This window comes from Schistocerca serialis, chromosome 3, assembly GCF_023864345.2.
Source record: "Schistocerca serialis cubense isolate TAMUIC-IGC-003099 chromosome 3, iqSchSeri2.2, whole genome shotgun sequence".
Taxonomy (NCBI): domain Eukaryota; kingdom Metazoa; phylum Arthropoda; class Insecta; order Orthoptera; family Acrididae; genus Schistocerca; species Schistocerca serialis.
In genome coordinates, this window is record NC_064640.1 from 576,546,053 (window position 1) to 576,561,735 (window position 15,683).

Below are 15,683 nucleotides of genomic sequence, written 5' to 3' on the forward strand. Positions count from 1 at the left end.
TTAACCTGCTTAGTGTTCATATTAACGATAACACATTTAAACACCATTCACTATTTATTTATACTCCAATGTACATCACAATATGATCTATTCCTCAAATTTCTAAAGTTCCTTGTTCCATTACATATCTAGATGTAGAAGCTCTATCTCTTATATCAGATTCTCGATAATGTAAACTTTGTCAAGATGTGTACACGTAAATAGAGGTCAGTGCGAAAACAGTGCTGCCATTTGTATTAAAATCTGCAGTGAGAACTTTTAACATTGCAGGCATCAGCATTCGTGAATAACTTGATGATTGTAAACAATCTGCCTCGATTGCAAATAGAAACCGGATGTTGACCTAGGTTTCGATGCAGGTAACCACGCCTTCTTCGGAACACACTAAAACTACAAACTGCCCAAAGAGGTACGGTTCTGTGTTAATGTTCTTCCATCTTTGGAACACACTAAAACCACAAGCTGCCTATGGAGGCATGGTTCTGAATTAATGTTGCACCAAGACTCTATAGGCAGTTTGTAGCTATAGTGTGTTCTGAATAAGGCTTGGTTATCAGCGCCGAAACGTAGGTCAACAACTGGTTTCTATTTGCATTCGATGCAGATTCTTTATAAACATCAAACTCTGCAGTATTTGTACGAGACTAATAATTTCATGGGACGATCTATACAATCTGAGGATCATGTGAATACTATGAAACAGATAATGACCCTGAATATGTTACGGAATGAAGTTCAGCTTCAAATGTTATTGCCGATCTGGTAAAATCAACGTTTCTTGAAACGACAACGCATTAACATGTGTCTTAACTTACCGCAATTTACATACATTTACATGACAAAGTGATGTTAGAAATGTTAATAGGCATCCTTAACACGGCTTATATGCCCTAGTAAGGTGCTTAATAAGGTTTATCTTGTACTTTGCTAAATAATCATTAATTTTTGAAATTGTTATGCATCTTAATTACAAACTTTATTTAACCGAAACTTATTTCAAAACCAGAGAGAAATCATAGTTTTTAAATTTATCTTATTGTGAAATTCCACAGTAACATCTGCATATTTCGTGCAGCAATTGGACTGAGGCGAGTCAGAGGTATTCAGTGTTAAGTGTTCTCGGTTTCCATGTACACAAATTTAAGTACCTACTGACCATTTAAAAAAAAAATACATGTTGAGTTTCGTTTACCATTTTAAAAACTTATATTTAATCTTCGTATATTTAAAACATATTACTTGTGTGATTTAAGATCACTTTCCAGTGAATCTGGTTAAAAAATTCTATTTTTTTTTTTTTTGGTCTTCAATGAATATGTAGAATTTTGTGCACAAAATGGTAGTTAAATGAATCGATTCAGATTTCCGAAACACTTTAAAAATCCAATTTAAATGTGTGCCGGTATGTGAAGTACCTTGGAGACGCAGAGTCCAGATGGTTGCAAATGTGTTGGAAAATATGCCTTATGGGAGAACTGCTTAAATTGAAATGTTACTGTCTTTTGGTCATGTCGAAGAGAGGATAGGTACACGTTTACGTAAGCTAACAAAAGATATGAAGGAGAAAAACCTCAGTGATGGCAAACAAATTGTTGGTCGGGGTCGTCTTACTAAGGAAGACGTGACAAAGTGCCGCTCTATTCTATCTTAGCCATAAGAAGGAAGCGAGACAATATTGAGGCCATAAAGAAAGCAGTAGGGGCTACCTGTTTCCATTAAGCTTCTACGGGTAACCATCCACAGCATGCTCTCTGTGACAGTGGTGTACACACATGGTGTCGTTACATAAAAGCAATAACAAATGGTGAGACTTATGCACACCATCACTCCCTGCCATTTGAGGTATTGGAAGCAACTAAGCCCATATACAGGGACCTAAGTGACACGAAACTATTGTCATAGTGCTTACATGGAAAGACACAAAATGTTAATGACTTTTTAAACCATGTGATATGGGAACACCTGCCTAAAACTGTGATTGTTGATTTCAGTACCTTGAGATTAGATGTGTTAGATGCAGTAATTTGCTTTAATGATTGGGCAGTTAGCACTGATGCCAATTGATCCCTTGAGAGGGGCCGGGGGCGAAAATGGGTTCTTGAGGCAACTAAAAAGGCCAGAATAGAAACGAGGAGGAATAAAAGGAGGAGAGAAGATGAGGTACCCACAAAACAAGAATATTATGCAACTGGAGGGTTTGAACTACAACACAGGTGCATAACCGATGAAATGTCCTTTAAACTGAATTTCCCAAGAATCTAATTTTCTGACTTGATTATTTTAATAAAAAAAGCAATTTCAGCTAGAGGTGTGACATTTTATTTTTTGTATTTCAGCTACCATTTGGAGAAAAGTAGCCTACAGGTTCCAGCTTACTTTCACTAGGACGAAAAATATACCCTTATTAGTTATTAAAAAATTACCTTAATTTTTACTCACAGTCATTTATTTATAGTATAAATAACTATCGACTGAAATCATTTGAGTTAAGTCTGCTTTTTAAATAACAATGTCATAAATGCGAGCATAAAGTTTTAAGCATCTAAGGAAAGTAGTTAACAAGTCTATTGATTTTAAACGTAGGCTGGTAGAAAAAATTATAAATTACTGAGCGACATAAATGTTTATACGACAAATGTTATATCAAAGCTATTCCAATTATTCTTAATCCAAAATCATCATTCTTAAAACACTTTCATTGTCCAAAAATTTCTTTGTATTCAGAGTTCACATTATGTAGTTAGACCCTCATAAACTTTATGAAAATTCTTACTGTTTTTCCAGCCGTTCACTGCAAGTTACCTTAAATAATTGCACTGCATGTGAGTAAATATTTTTTGTTTGCTCAGTTATTAAAGATTTACTGCCAATTTCCCAAAAGAATTAAATACCGTCAGTACAGGACGTCTGCCGCATCTCTGTTCAACAGAGCTTTTTCTTGGCCTTTCCACTTCACAGTCTCTTCAAAAACGGGCTACCTGGGCAGCTTTAGAATAGACGAAATGATCGCAAGTGATTTGTTAATCTACTCATATCCAGTAACTAACCTACGTGCCAACTCACTGCGTTCTCCTGATCGACTTATCCTTCTATTACCTCATCCCTACTGACGATCCTGCTGGTTCAATTCCTAATTACCGGGACTAAAGCACACAAGTCACTCAGGAGAGACAATTAACACAACTAGAATCATGCATAAAACCATCGCTAGAAAAGTGACTTTAATTGTTCTTAAGGAAATACAGGTACTAATCAGATCGAGCAGGACTAATGTTTCTAAAGGATTATAATAAAACGTCGTTCCTGCACGCACCTATACCTATACTGAAGTAAAACAAATATTGAATGACATGAGTGTATATCTATTATGTTGAAAGGTAATGTGGGATCCCACCTAAGTGTGGAGCCATAGTTGGGCTTATGGATCACACGAGTGCCCCACCCATTACCAATAGCATCAATGCTGACAAGATACATACGAGCACTATTTGACGTCTGCACAGATGCTTGTCGCTGATTATCAACGGAATGTCGTACCATTCTTCCCGCAGTATAGTGGCTTTTCGTCCTCAAATAAAACAGGCTAACTATTGACAGCAAGTGCAAGGGACAGACGACGTTCCGACAACACACTATCACACATTGAAAGCGCTCATTCCGAGCAAAGACAAACTGGACCGCACAGAAGCTTTCACTATATGCAAAACTGTAGCAATGGCATACCATCAGAGTTAGTTCAATTCATTCTGCACACACCATATGGATATGACAGTCATTGCGCTACTTACTCATCACCTGGTAACCGCTGTTCATAAATAATTTCTATGTTGCAACACAACATCTACATCTCATACTCAGCAAGACACCCAAAGGTGTGTGGCGGAGGGCACTTCACGTGCCACTGTCATTACCTCCCTTTCCCGTTCCAGTCGCGTATGGTTCGCGGGAAAAACGACAGCCGGAAAGCGTACGTGAAAGCTCGAATCTCTCTAATTTTACAATCGCTATCTCCTCGGGCCGTATAAGTAGGGGGAAGCAATATATTCGATGACTCATCCAGAAGCGCACGCTCTCGAAATCTGGACAGCGAGCTACAACGCACTCACTGCACTCTCCTGATCGACTTATCCTTCTATTACCTCATCCCTACTGACGATCCTGCTGGTTCATTTGCTGGCTCGCGAGACTAAGGCACATAAATCACTCAGAACAGAAAAAGTTAATATACAGTAAAAGGCGATTTGACCCTTGGAATCACTGATAACATTAACTAACTTAGAAGCTTGCATACAACCATCGCTAGAAATATTCTAGGAAAATGACATTTATGGTTCTTAACGGAATACACAGAGTAAATTAGATTGGACACGACTAATGATTCTAAAAAGTTGTAGTAAAACTTCGTTCGTGTACGGACCTAAACCTATAGTGAAGCTCCTCAAATATTGAGGGACATAAATGCATATCTGTTATGTTGCAAGGTAATGTGGGATACCACCGAAGTGTGGGGCCATTGTAGGGGTTATGGATCACACGAGTGCCCTACCCATTACCAATAGCATCAATGCTGAGAAGATACATACGAGCTCTATTTGACGTCTACACAGATACTTAACACTCGTTTTCAACGGAATGTTATACCATTTTTCCCACAGAATAGTAACTGGACGTGCTCAAATACAACAGGGTATGTATTGGCGGCAAGAGCAAGGTTCAAATGGTTCAAATGGCTCTGAGCACTATGGGACTCAAGTGCTGAGGTCATTAGTCCCCTAGAACTTAGAACTAGTTAAACCTAACTAACCTAAGGACATCACAAACATCTATGCCCGAGGCAGGATTCGAACCTGCGAACGTAGCGGTCTTGCGGTTCCAGACTGCAGCGCCTTTAACCGCACGGCCACTTCGGCCGGCTGGCAAGAGCAAGGAACAAACGAGCTTCCGACAACACACTATCAGACATTGAAAGCGCTCATGCCAAGCAAAGAAAACTGTGACCGCATTGAAGAGGACACTATATGAAAAACTATAGCACTGGCATACCATCAGAGTTTGTTCAAATCATTCTGCACACTCCATATGGCTGTGGCAGTAATTGCAGGACTTACTCATCATATGGTAGCCTCCGGTCATAAATAATTAACATGTTGCAACTCAACATACAAGCACTAACTGTGTCCATGACGTATCATTATGTGACCCACTACAGAGGGCAGATTTAAAAACTCCCTTCTCCATAAAGGTATTAAATATGTGGCCGCCCACTGTATATTTTACACTACTAGATCATAGACAGCTAATGTTGTGAGGTCGCAGTGGATTTGCGTATGCAGGAAGTTTCCAGAACCTTTATTGGCACGTGTAAATGCACAGTAAAATCTCACAGGACTGTTAAATCGTATAATGACAAAGAATAACTGCCACTTCCCACAATTTTATATAGCACTCAATACCTTTTGTGGTATAGTAAAGATGAAAAGAAATCTCGGTATCACCTGCAACGAATGGGAGTGATCACATGAGGATGTTATTCGGAGAATGACGTTAGTTGGTCACGAGCAACGAAAGTCTCTTAAAGAAATACACGAGCAGCCATTACTTATCCCTTCTAAACTCGTTAAATCCCTTTCACACACTTTGCAGTTCACTTCACTTCGCAACGATTAGTCTTTCAGTATCACAGCTGATACAGTTCCTCATACCAAGTAGGCTCGCATTTCCACCTTTGTTTCCCATTCGCATATTTTGCGATCCTGTAACCACTAGAACTGTTATATTTATGATACTTGCCCCTGATTGTATTTAAAACTAAATTTAGCATTAAGCAGCAAATTTCATTCATGAAAATTAAATTTAAGTGACTTGCGCAAGTAATGAAACAATTTCTTTCTTTTGCTTCCCTAAAGTAGCCCCAAAAGTCAATTCCTTTCAGAGACATTTTAAGAACACCAAGAATTGCTTCCCATTTCAATGCCCATTCATGTTCCAACATTTCTTTAACCTGCTAAGTGTTCATATTAACGATAACACATTTAAACGCCATTCACTATTTATTTATACTCCAATGTACATCACAATATGATCTATTCCTCAAATTTCTAAAGTTCCTTGTTCCATTACATATCTAGATGTAGAAGCTCTATCTCTTATATCAGATTCTCGATAATGTAAACTTTGTCAAGATGTGTACACGTAAATAGAGGTAAGTGCGAAAACAGTGCTGCCATTTGTATTAAAATCTGCGGAGAGAACTTTTAACATTGCAGGCATCAGCATTCGTGAATAACTTGATGATTGTAAACAATCTGCCTCGATTGCAAATAGAAACCGGATGATGACCTATGTTTCGACGCAGGTAACCACGCCTTCTTCGGAACACACTAAAACTACAAACTGCCCAAAGAGGTACGGTTCTGTGTTAATGTTCGTCCTTCTTTGGAACACACTAAAACCACAAGATGCCTATGGAGGCATGGTTCTGAATTAATGTTGCACCAAGACTCTATAGGCAGTTTGTAGCTATAGTGTGTTCTGAACAAGGCTTGGTTATCAGCGCCGAAACGTAGGTCAACAACCGGTTTCTATTTGCATTCGATGCAGATTCTTTATAAACATCAAACTCTGCAGTATTTGTACGAGACTAATAATTTCATGGGACGATCTATACAATCTGAGGATCATGTGAATACTATGAAACAGATAATGACCCTGAATATGTTACGGAATGCAGTTCAGCTTCAAATGTTATTGCCGATCTGGTAAAATCAACGTTTCTTGAAACGACAACGCATTAACATGTATCTTAACTTAGCGTAATTTACATACATTTACATGACAAAGTGATGTTAGAAATGTTAATAGGCATCCTTAACACGGCTTATATGCCCTAGTAAGGTGCTTAATAAGGTTTATCTTGTACTTTGCTAAATAATCATTAATTTTTGAAATTGTTATGCATCTTAATTACAAACTTTATTTAACCGAAACTTATTTCAAAACCAGAGAGAAATCATAGTTCTTAAATTTATCTTATTGTGAAATTCCACAGTAACATCTACATATTTCGTGCAGCAATTGGACTGAGGCGAGTCAGAGGTATTCAGTGTTAAGTGTTCTCGGTTTCCATGTACACAAATTTAAGTACCTACTGACCATTTTAAAAAAAAAATACATGTTGAGTTTCGTTTACCATTTTAAAAACTCATATTTAACCTTCGTATATTTAAAACAAATTACTTATGTGATTTAAGATCACTTTCCAGTGAATCTGGTTAAAAAATTCTATTTTATTTTGTCTTCAATGAATATGTAGAATTTTGTGCACAAAATGGTAGTTAAATGAATCGATTCAGATATCCGAAACACTTTAAAAATCCAATTTAAATGTGTGCCGGTATGTGAAGTACCTTGGAGACGCAGAGTCCAGATGGTTGCAAATGTGTTGGAAAATATGCCTTAAGGGAGAACTGCTTAAATTGAAATGTTACTGTCTTTTGGTCATGTCGAAGAGAGGATAGGTACACGTTTACGTAAGGTAACAAAAGATATGAAGGAGAAAAACCTCAGTGATGGCAAACAAATTGTTGGTCGGGGTCGTCTTACTAAGGAAGACGTGACAAAGTGCCGCTCTATTCTATCTTAGCCATAAGAAGGAAGCGAGACAATATTGAGGCCATAAAGAAAGCAGTAGGAGCTACCTGTTTCCATAAAGCTTCTACGGGTAACCATCCACAGCATGCTCTCTGTGACAGTGGTGTACACACATGGTGTCGTTACATAAAAGCAATAACAAATGGTGAGACTTATGCACACCATCACTCCCTGCCATTTGAGGTATTGGAAGCAACTAAGCCCATATACAGGAACCTAAGTGACACGAAACTATTGTCATAGTGCTTACATGGAAAGACACAAAATGTTAATGACTTTTTAAACCATGTGATATGGGAACACCTGCCTAAAACTGTGATTGTTGATTTCAGTACCTTGAGATTAGATGTGTTAGATGCAGTAATTTGCTTTAATGATTGGGCAGTTAGCACTGATGCCAATTGATCCCTTGAGACGGGCCGAGGGCGAAAAATGGGTTCTTGAGGCAACTAAAAAGGCCACAATAGAAACGAGGAGCAATAAAAGGAGGAGAGAAGATGAGGTACCCACAAACCAAGAATATTATGCAACTGGAGGGTTTGAACTACAACACAGGTGCGTAACCGATGAAATGCACCTTTAAACTGAATTTCCCAAGAATCTAATTTTCTGACTTGATTATTTTAATGAAAAAAGCAATTTCAGCTAGAGGTGTGACATTTTATTTTTTGTATTTCAGCTACCATTTGGAGAAAAGTAGCCTACAGGCACCAGCTTACTTTCACTAGGAAGAAAAATATACCCTTATTAGTTATTAAAAAATTACCTTAATTTTTACTCACAGTCATTTATTTATAGTATAAATAACTATCGACTGAAATCATTTGAGTTAAGTCTGCTTTTTAAATAACAATGTCATAAATGCGAGCATAAAGTTTTAAGCATCTAAGGAAAGTAGTTAACAAGTCTATTGATTTTAAACGTAGGCTGGTAGGAAAAATTATAAATTACTGAGCGACATAAATGTTTATACGACAAATGTTATATCAAAGCTATTCCAATTATTCTTAATCCAAAATCTTCATACTTAAAACACTTTCGTTGTCCAAAAATTTCTTTGTATTCAGAGTTCACATTATGTAGTTAGACCCTCATAAACTTTATGAAAATTCTTACTGTTTTTCCAGCCGTTCACTGCAAGTTACCTTAAATAATTGCACTGCATGTGAGTAAATATTTTTTGTTTGCTCAGTTATTAAAGATTTACTGCCAATTTCCCAAAAGAATTAAATACCGTCAGTACAGGACGTCTGCTGCATCTCTGTTCAACAGAGCATTTTCTTGGCCTTTCCACTTCACAGTCTCTTCAAAAACGGGCTACCTGGGCAGCTTTAGAATAGACGAAATGATCGCAAGTGATTTGTTAATCTGCTCATATCCAGTAACTAACCTACGTGCCAACTCACTGCGTTCTCCTGATCGACTTATCCTTCTATTACCTCATCCCTACTGACGATCCTGCTGGTTCAATTCCTAATTACCGGGACTAAAGCACACAAGTCACTCAGGAGAGACAATTAACACAACTAGAATCATGCATAAAACCATCGCTAGAAAAGTGACTTTAATTGTTCTTAAGGAAATACAGGTACTAATCAGATCGAGCAGGACTAATGTTTCTAAAGGATTATAATAAAACGTCGTTCCTGCACGCACCTATACCTATACTGAAGTAAAACAAATATTGAATGACGTGAGTGTATATCTATTATGTTGAAAGGTAACGTGGGATCCCACCTAAGTGTGGAGCCATAGTTGGGCTTATGGATCACACGAGTGCCCCACCCATTACCAATAGCATCAATGCTGACAAGATACATACGAGCACTATTTGACGTCTGCACTGATGCTTGTCGCTCATTATCAACGGAATGTCGTACCATTCTTCCCGCAGTATAGTGGCTTTTCGTCCTCAAATAAAACAGGCTAACTATTGACAGCAAGTGCAAGGGACAGACGACGTTCCGACAACACACTATCACACATTGAAAGCGCTCATTACGAGCAAAGACAACCTGGACCGCACAGAAGCTTTCAGTATATGCAAAACTGTAGCAATGGCATACCATCAGAGTTAGTTCAATTCATTCTTCACACACCATATGGATATGACAGTCATTGCGCTACTTACTCATCACTTGGTAACCGCTGTTCATAAATAATTTCTATGTTGCAACACAACATCTACATCTTATACTCAGCAAGACACCCAAAGGTGTGTGGCGGAGGGCACTTCACATGCCACTGTCATTACCTCCCTTTCCTGTTCCAGTCGCGTATGGTTCGCGGGAAAAACGACAGCCGGAAAGCGTCCGTGAAAGCTCGAATCTCTCTAATATTACATTCGCTATCTCCTCGGGCCGTATAAGTAGGGGGAAGCAATATATTCGATGACTCATCCAGAAGCGCACGCTCTCGAAATCTGGACAGCGAGCTACATCGCACTCACTGCACTCTCCTGATCGACTTATCCTTCTATTACCTCATCCCTACTGACGATCCTGCTGGTTCATTTGCTGGCTCGCGAGACTAAGGCACATAAATCACTCAGAACAGAAAAAGTTAATATACAGTAAAAGGCGATTTGACCCTTGGAATCACTGATAACATTAACTAACTTAGAAGCTTGCATACAACCATCGCTAGAAATGTTCTACGAAAATGACATTTATGGTTCTTAACGGAATACACAGAGTAAATTAGATTGGACACGACTAATGATTCTAAAAAGTTGTAGTAAAACTTCGTTCGTGTACGGACCTAAACCTATAGTGAAGCTCCCCAAATATTGAGGGACATAAATGCATATCTGTTATGTTGCAAGGTAATGTGGGATACCACCGAAGTGTGGGGCCATTGTAGGGGTTATGGATCACACGAGTGCCCTACCCATTACCAATAGCATCAATGCTGACAAGATACATACGAGCTCTATTTGACGTCTACACAGATATTTAACACTCGTTTTCAAAGGAATGTTATACCATTTTTCCAACAGAATAGTAACCGGACGTGCTCAAATACAACAGGGTATGTATTGGCGGCAAGAGCAAGGTTCAAATGGTTCAAATGGCTCTGAGCACTATGGGACTCAACTGCTGAGGTCATTAGTCCCCTAGAACTTAGAACTAGTTAAACCTAACTAACCTAAGGACATCACAAACATCTATGCCCGAGGCAGGATTCGAACCTGCGAACGTAGCGGTCTTGCGGTTCCAGACTGCAGCGCCTTTAACCGCACGGCCACTTCGGCCGGCTGGCAAGAGCAAGGAACAAACGAGCTTCCGACAACACACTATCAGACATTGAAAGCGCTCATGCCAAGCAAAGAAAACTGTGACCGCATTGAAGAGGACACTATATGAAAAACTATAGCACTGGCATACCATCAGAGTTTGTTCAAATCATTCTGCACACTCCATATGGCTGTGGCAGTAATTGCAGGACTTACTCATCATATGGTAGCCTCCAGTCATAAATAATTAACATGTTGCAACTCAACATACAAGCACTAACTGTGTCCATGACGTATCATTATGTGACCCACTACAGAGGGCAGATTTAAAAACTCCCTTCTCCATAAAGGTATTAAATATGTGGCCGCCCACTGTATATTTTACACTACTAGAACATAGACAGCTAATGTTGTGAGGTCGCAGTGGATTTGCGCATGCAGGAAGTTTCCAGAACCTTTATTGGCACGTGTAAATGCACCGTAAAGCCTCACAGGACTGTTAAATAGTATAATGACAAAGAATAACTGCCACTTCCCACAATATTATATAGCACTCAATACCTTTTGTGGTATAGTAAAGATGAAAAGAAATCTCGGTATCACCTGCAACGAATGGGAGTGATCACATGAGGATGTTATTCGGAGAATGACGTTAGTTGGTCACGAGCAACGAAAGTCTCTTAAAGAAATACACGAGCAGCCATTACTTATCCCTTCTAAACTCGTTAAATCCCTTTCACACACTTTGCAGTTCACTTCACTTCGGAACGATTAGTCTTTCAGTATCACAGCTGATACAGTTCCTCATACCAAGTAGGCTCGGATTTACACCTTTGTTTCCCATTCGCATATTTTGCGATCCTGTAACCACTAGAACTGTTATATTTATGATACTTGCCCCTGATCGTATTTAAAACTACATTTAGCATTAAGCAGCAAATTTCATTCATGAAAATTAAATTTAAGTGACTTGCGCAAGTAATGAAACAATTTCTTTCTTTTGCTTCCCTAAAGTATTCCCAAAAGTCAGTTCCTTTCAGAGACATTTTAAGAACACCAAGAATTGCTTCCCATTTCAATGCCCATTCATATTCCAACATTTCTTTAACCTGCTAAGTGTTCATATTAACGATAACACATTTAAACGCCATTCACTATTTATTTATACTCCAATGTACATCACAATATGATCTATTCCTCAAATTTCTAAAGTTCCTTGTTCCATTACATATCTAGATGTAGAAGCTCTATCTCTTATATCAGATTCTCGATAATGTAAACTTTGTCAAGATGTGTACACGTAAATAGAGGTAAGTGCGAAAACAGTGCTGCCATTTGTATTAAAATCTGCGGAGAGAACTTTTAACATTGCAGGCATCAGCATTCGTGAATAACTTGATGATTGTAAACAATCTGCCTCGATTGCAAATAGAAACCGGATGTTGACCTAGGTTTCGACGCAGGTAACCACGCCTTCTTCGGAACACACTAAAACTACAAACTGCCCAAAGAGGTACGGTTCTGTGTTAATGTTCGTCCTTCTTTGGAACACACTAAAACCACAAGATGCCTATGGAGGCATGGTTCTGAATTAATGTTGCACCAAGACTCTATAGGCAGTTTGTAGCTATAGTGTGTTCTGAACAAGGCTTGGTTATCAGCGCCGAAACGTAGGTCAACAACCGGTTTCTATTTGCATTCGATGCAGATTCTTTATAAACATCAAACTCTGCAGTATTTGTACGAGACTAATAATTTCATGGGACGATCTATACAATCTGAGGATCATGTGAATACTATGAAACAGATAATGACCCTGAATATGTTACGGAATGCAGTTCAGCTTCAAATGTTATTGCCGATCTGGTAAAATCAACGTTTCTTGAAACGACAATGCATTAACATGTATCTTAACTTACCGTAATTTACATACATTTACATGACAAAGTTATGTTAGAAATGTTAATAGGCATCCTTAACACGGCTTATATGCCCTAGTAAGGTGCTTAATAAGGTTTATCTTGTACTTTGCTAAATAATCATTAATTTTTGAAATTGTTATGCATCTTAATTACAAACTTTATTTAACCGAAACTTATTTCAAAACCAGAGAGAAATCATAGTTCTTAAATTTATCTTATTGTGAAATTCCACAGTAACATCTACATATTTCGTGCAGCAATTGGACTGAGGCGAGTCAGAGGTATTCAGTGTTAAGTGTTCTCGGTTTCCATGTACACAAATTTAAGTACCTACTGACCATTTAAAAAAAAAATACATGTTGAGTTTCGTTCACCATTTTAAAAACTCATATTTAATCTTCGTATATTTAAAACAAATTACTTATGTGATTTAAGATCACTTTCCAGTGAATCTTGTTAAAAAATTCTATTTTTTTTTTTTTGTCTTCAATGAATATGTAGAATTTTGTGCACAAAATGGTAGTTAAATGAATCGATTCAGATATCCGAAACACTTTAAAAATCCAATTTAAATGTGTGCCGGTATGTGAAGTACCTTGGAGACGCAGAGTCCAGATGGTTGCAAATGTGTTGGAAAATATGCCTTAAGGGAGAACTGCTTAAATTGAAATGTTACTGTCTTTTGGTCATGTCGAAGAGAGGATAGGTACACGTTTACGTAAGCTAACAAAAAATATGAAGGAGAAAAACCTCAGTGATGGCAAACAAATTGTTGGTCGGGGTCGTCTTACTAAGGAAGACGTGACAAAGTGCCGCTCTATTCTATCTTAGCCATAAGAAGGAAGCGAGACAATATTGAGGCCATAAAGAAAGCAGTATGGGCTACCTGTTTCCATAAAGCTTCTACAGGTAACCATCCACAGCATGCTCTCTGTGACAGTGGTTTACACACATGGTGTCGTTACATAAAAGCAATAACAAATGGTGAGACTTATGCACACCATCACTCCCTGCCATTTGAGGTATTGGAAGCAACTAAGCCCGTATACAGGAACCTAAGTGACACGAAACTATTGTCATAGTGCTTACATGGAAAGACACAAAATGTTAATGACTTTTTAAACCATGTGATATGGGAACACCTGCCTAAAACTGTGATTGTTGATTTCAGTACCTTGAGATTAGATGTGTTAGATGCAGTAATTTGCTTTAATGATTGGGCACTTAGCACTGATGCCAATTGATCCCTTGAGACGGGCCGAGGGCGAAAAATGGGTTCTTGAGGCAACTAAAAAGGCCACAATAGAAACGAGGAGGAATAAAAGGAGGAGAGAAGATGAGGTACCCACAAACCAAGAATATTATGCAACTGGAGGGTTTGAACTACAACACAGGTGCATAACCGATGAAATGTCCCTTTAAACTGAATTTCCCAAGAATCTAATTTTCTGACTTGATTATTTTAATGAAAAAAGCAATTTCAGCTAGAGGTGTGACATTTTATTTTTTGTATTTCAGCTACCATTTGGAGAAAAGTAGCCTACAGGCACCAGCTTACTTTCACTAGGAAGAAAAATATACCCTTATTAGTTATTAAAAAATTACCTTAATTTTTACTCACAGTCATTTATTTATAGTATAAATAACTATCGACTGAAATCATTTGAGTTAAGTCTGCTTTTTAAATAACAATGTCATAAATGCGAGCATAAAGTTTTAAGCATCTAAGGAAAGTAGTTAACAAGTCTATTGATTTTAAACGTAGGCTGGTAGGAAAAATTATAAATTACTGAGCGACATAAATGTTTATACGACAAATGTTATATCAAAGCTATTCCAATTATTCTTAATCCAAAATCTTCATACTTAAAACACTTTCGTTGTCCAAAAATTTCTTTGTATTCAGAGTTCACATTATGTAGTTAGACCCTCATAAACTTTATGAAAATTCTTACTGTTTTTCCAGCCGTTCACTGCAAGTTACCTTAAATAATTGCACTGCATGTGAGTAAATATTTTTTGTTTGCTCAGTTATTAAAGATTTACTGCCAATTTCCCAAAAGAATTAAATACCGTCAGTACAGGACGTCTGTCGCATTTCTGTTCAACAGAGCTTTATCTTGGCCTTTCCACTTCACAGTCTCTTCAAAAACGGGCTACCTGGGCAGCTTTAGAATAGACGAAATGATCGCAAGTGATTTGTTAATCTGCTCATATCCAGTAACTAACCTACGTGCCAACTCACTGCGTTCTCCTGATCGACTTATCCTTCTATTACCTCATCCCTACTGACGATCCTGCTGGTTCAATTCCTAATTACCGGGACTAAAGCACACAAGTCACTCAGGAGAGACAATTAACACAACTAGAATCATGCATAAAACCATCGCTAGAAAAGTGACTTTAATTGTTCTTAAGGAAATACAGGTACTAATCAGATCGAGCAGGACTAATGTTTCTAAAGGATTATAATAAAACGTCGTTCCTGCACGCACCTATACCTATACTGAAGTAAAACAAATATTGAATGACGTGAGTGTATATCTATTATGTTGAAAGGTAACGTGGGATCCCACCTAAGTGTGGAGCCATAGTTGGGCTTATGGATCACACGAGTGCCCCACCCATTACCAATAGCATCAATGCTGACAAGATACATACGAGCACTATTTGACGTCTGCACAAATGCTTGTCGCTGATTATCAACGGAATGTCGTACCATTCTTCCCGCAGTATAGTGGCTTTTCGTCCTCAAATAAAACAGGCTAACTATTGACAGCAAGTGCAAGGGACAGACGACGTTCCGACAACACACTATCACACATTGAAAGCGCTCATTCCGAGCAAAAACAACCTGGACCGCACAGAAGCTTCCG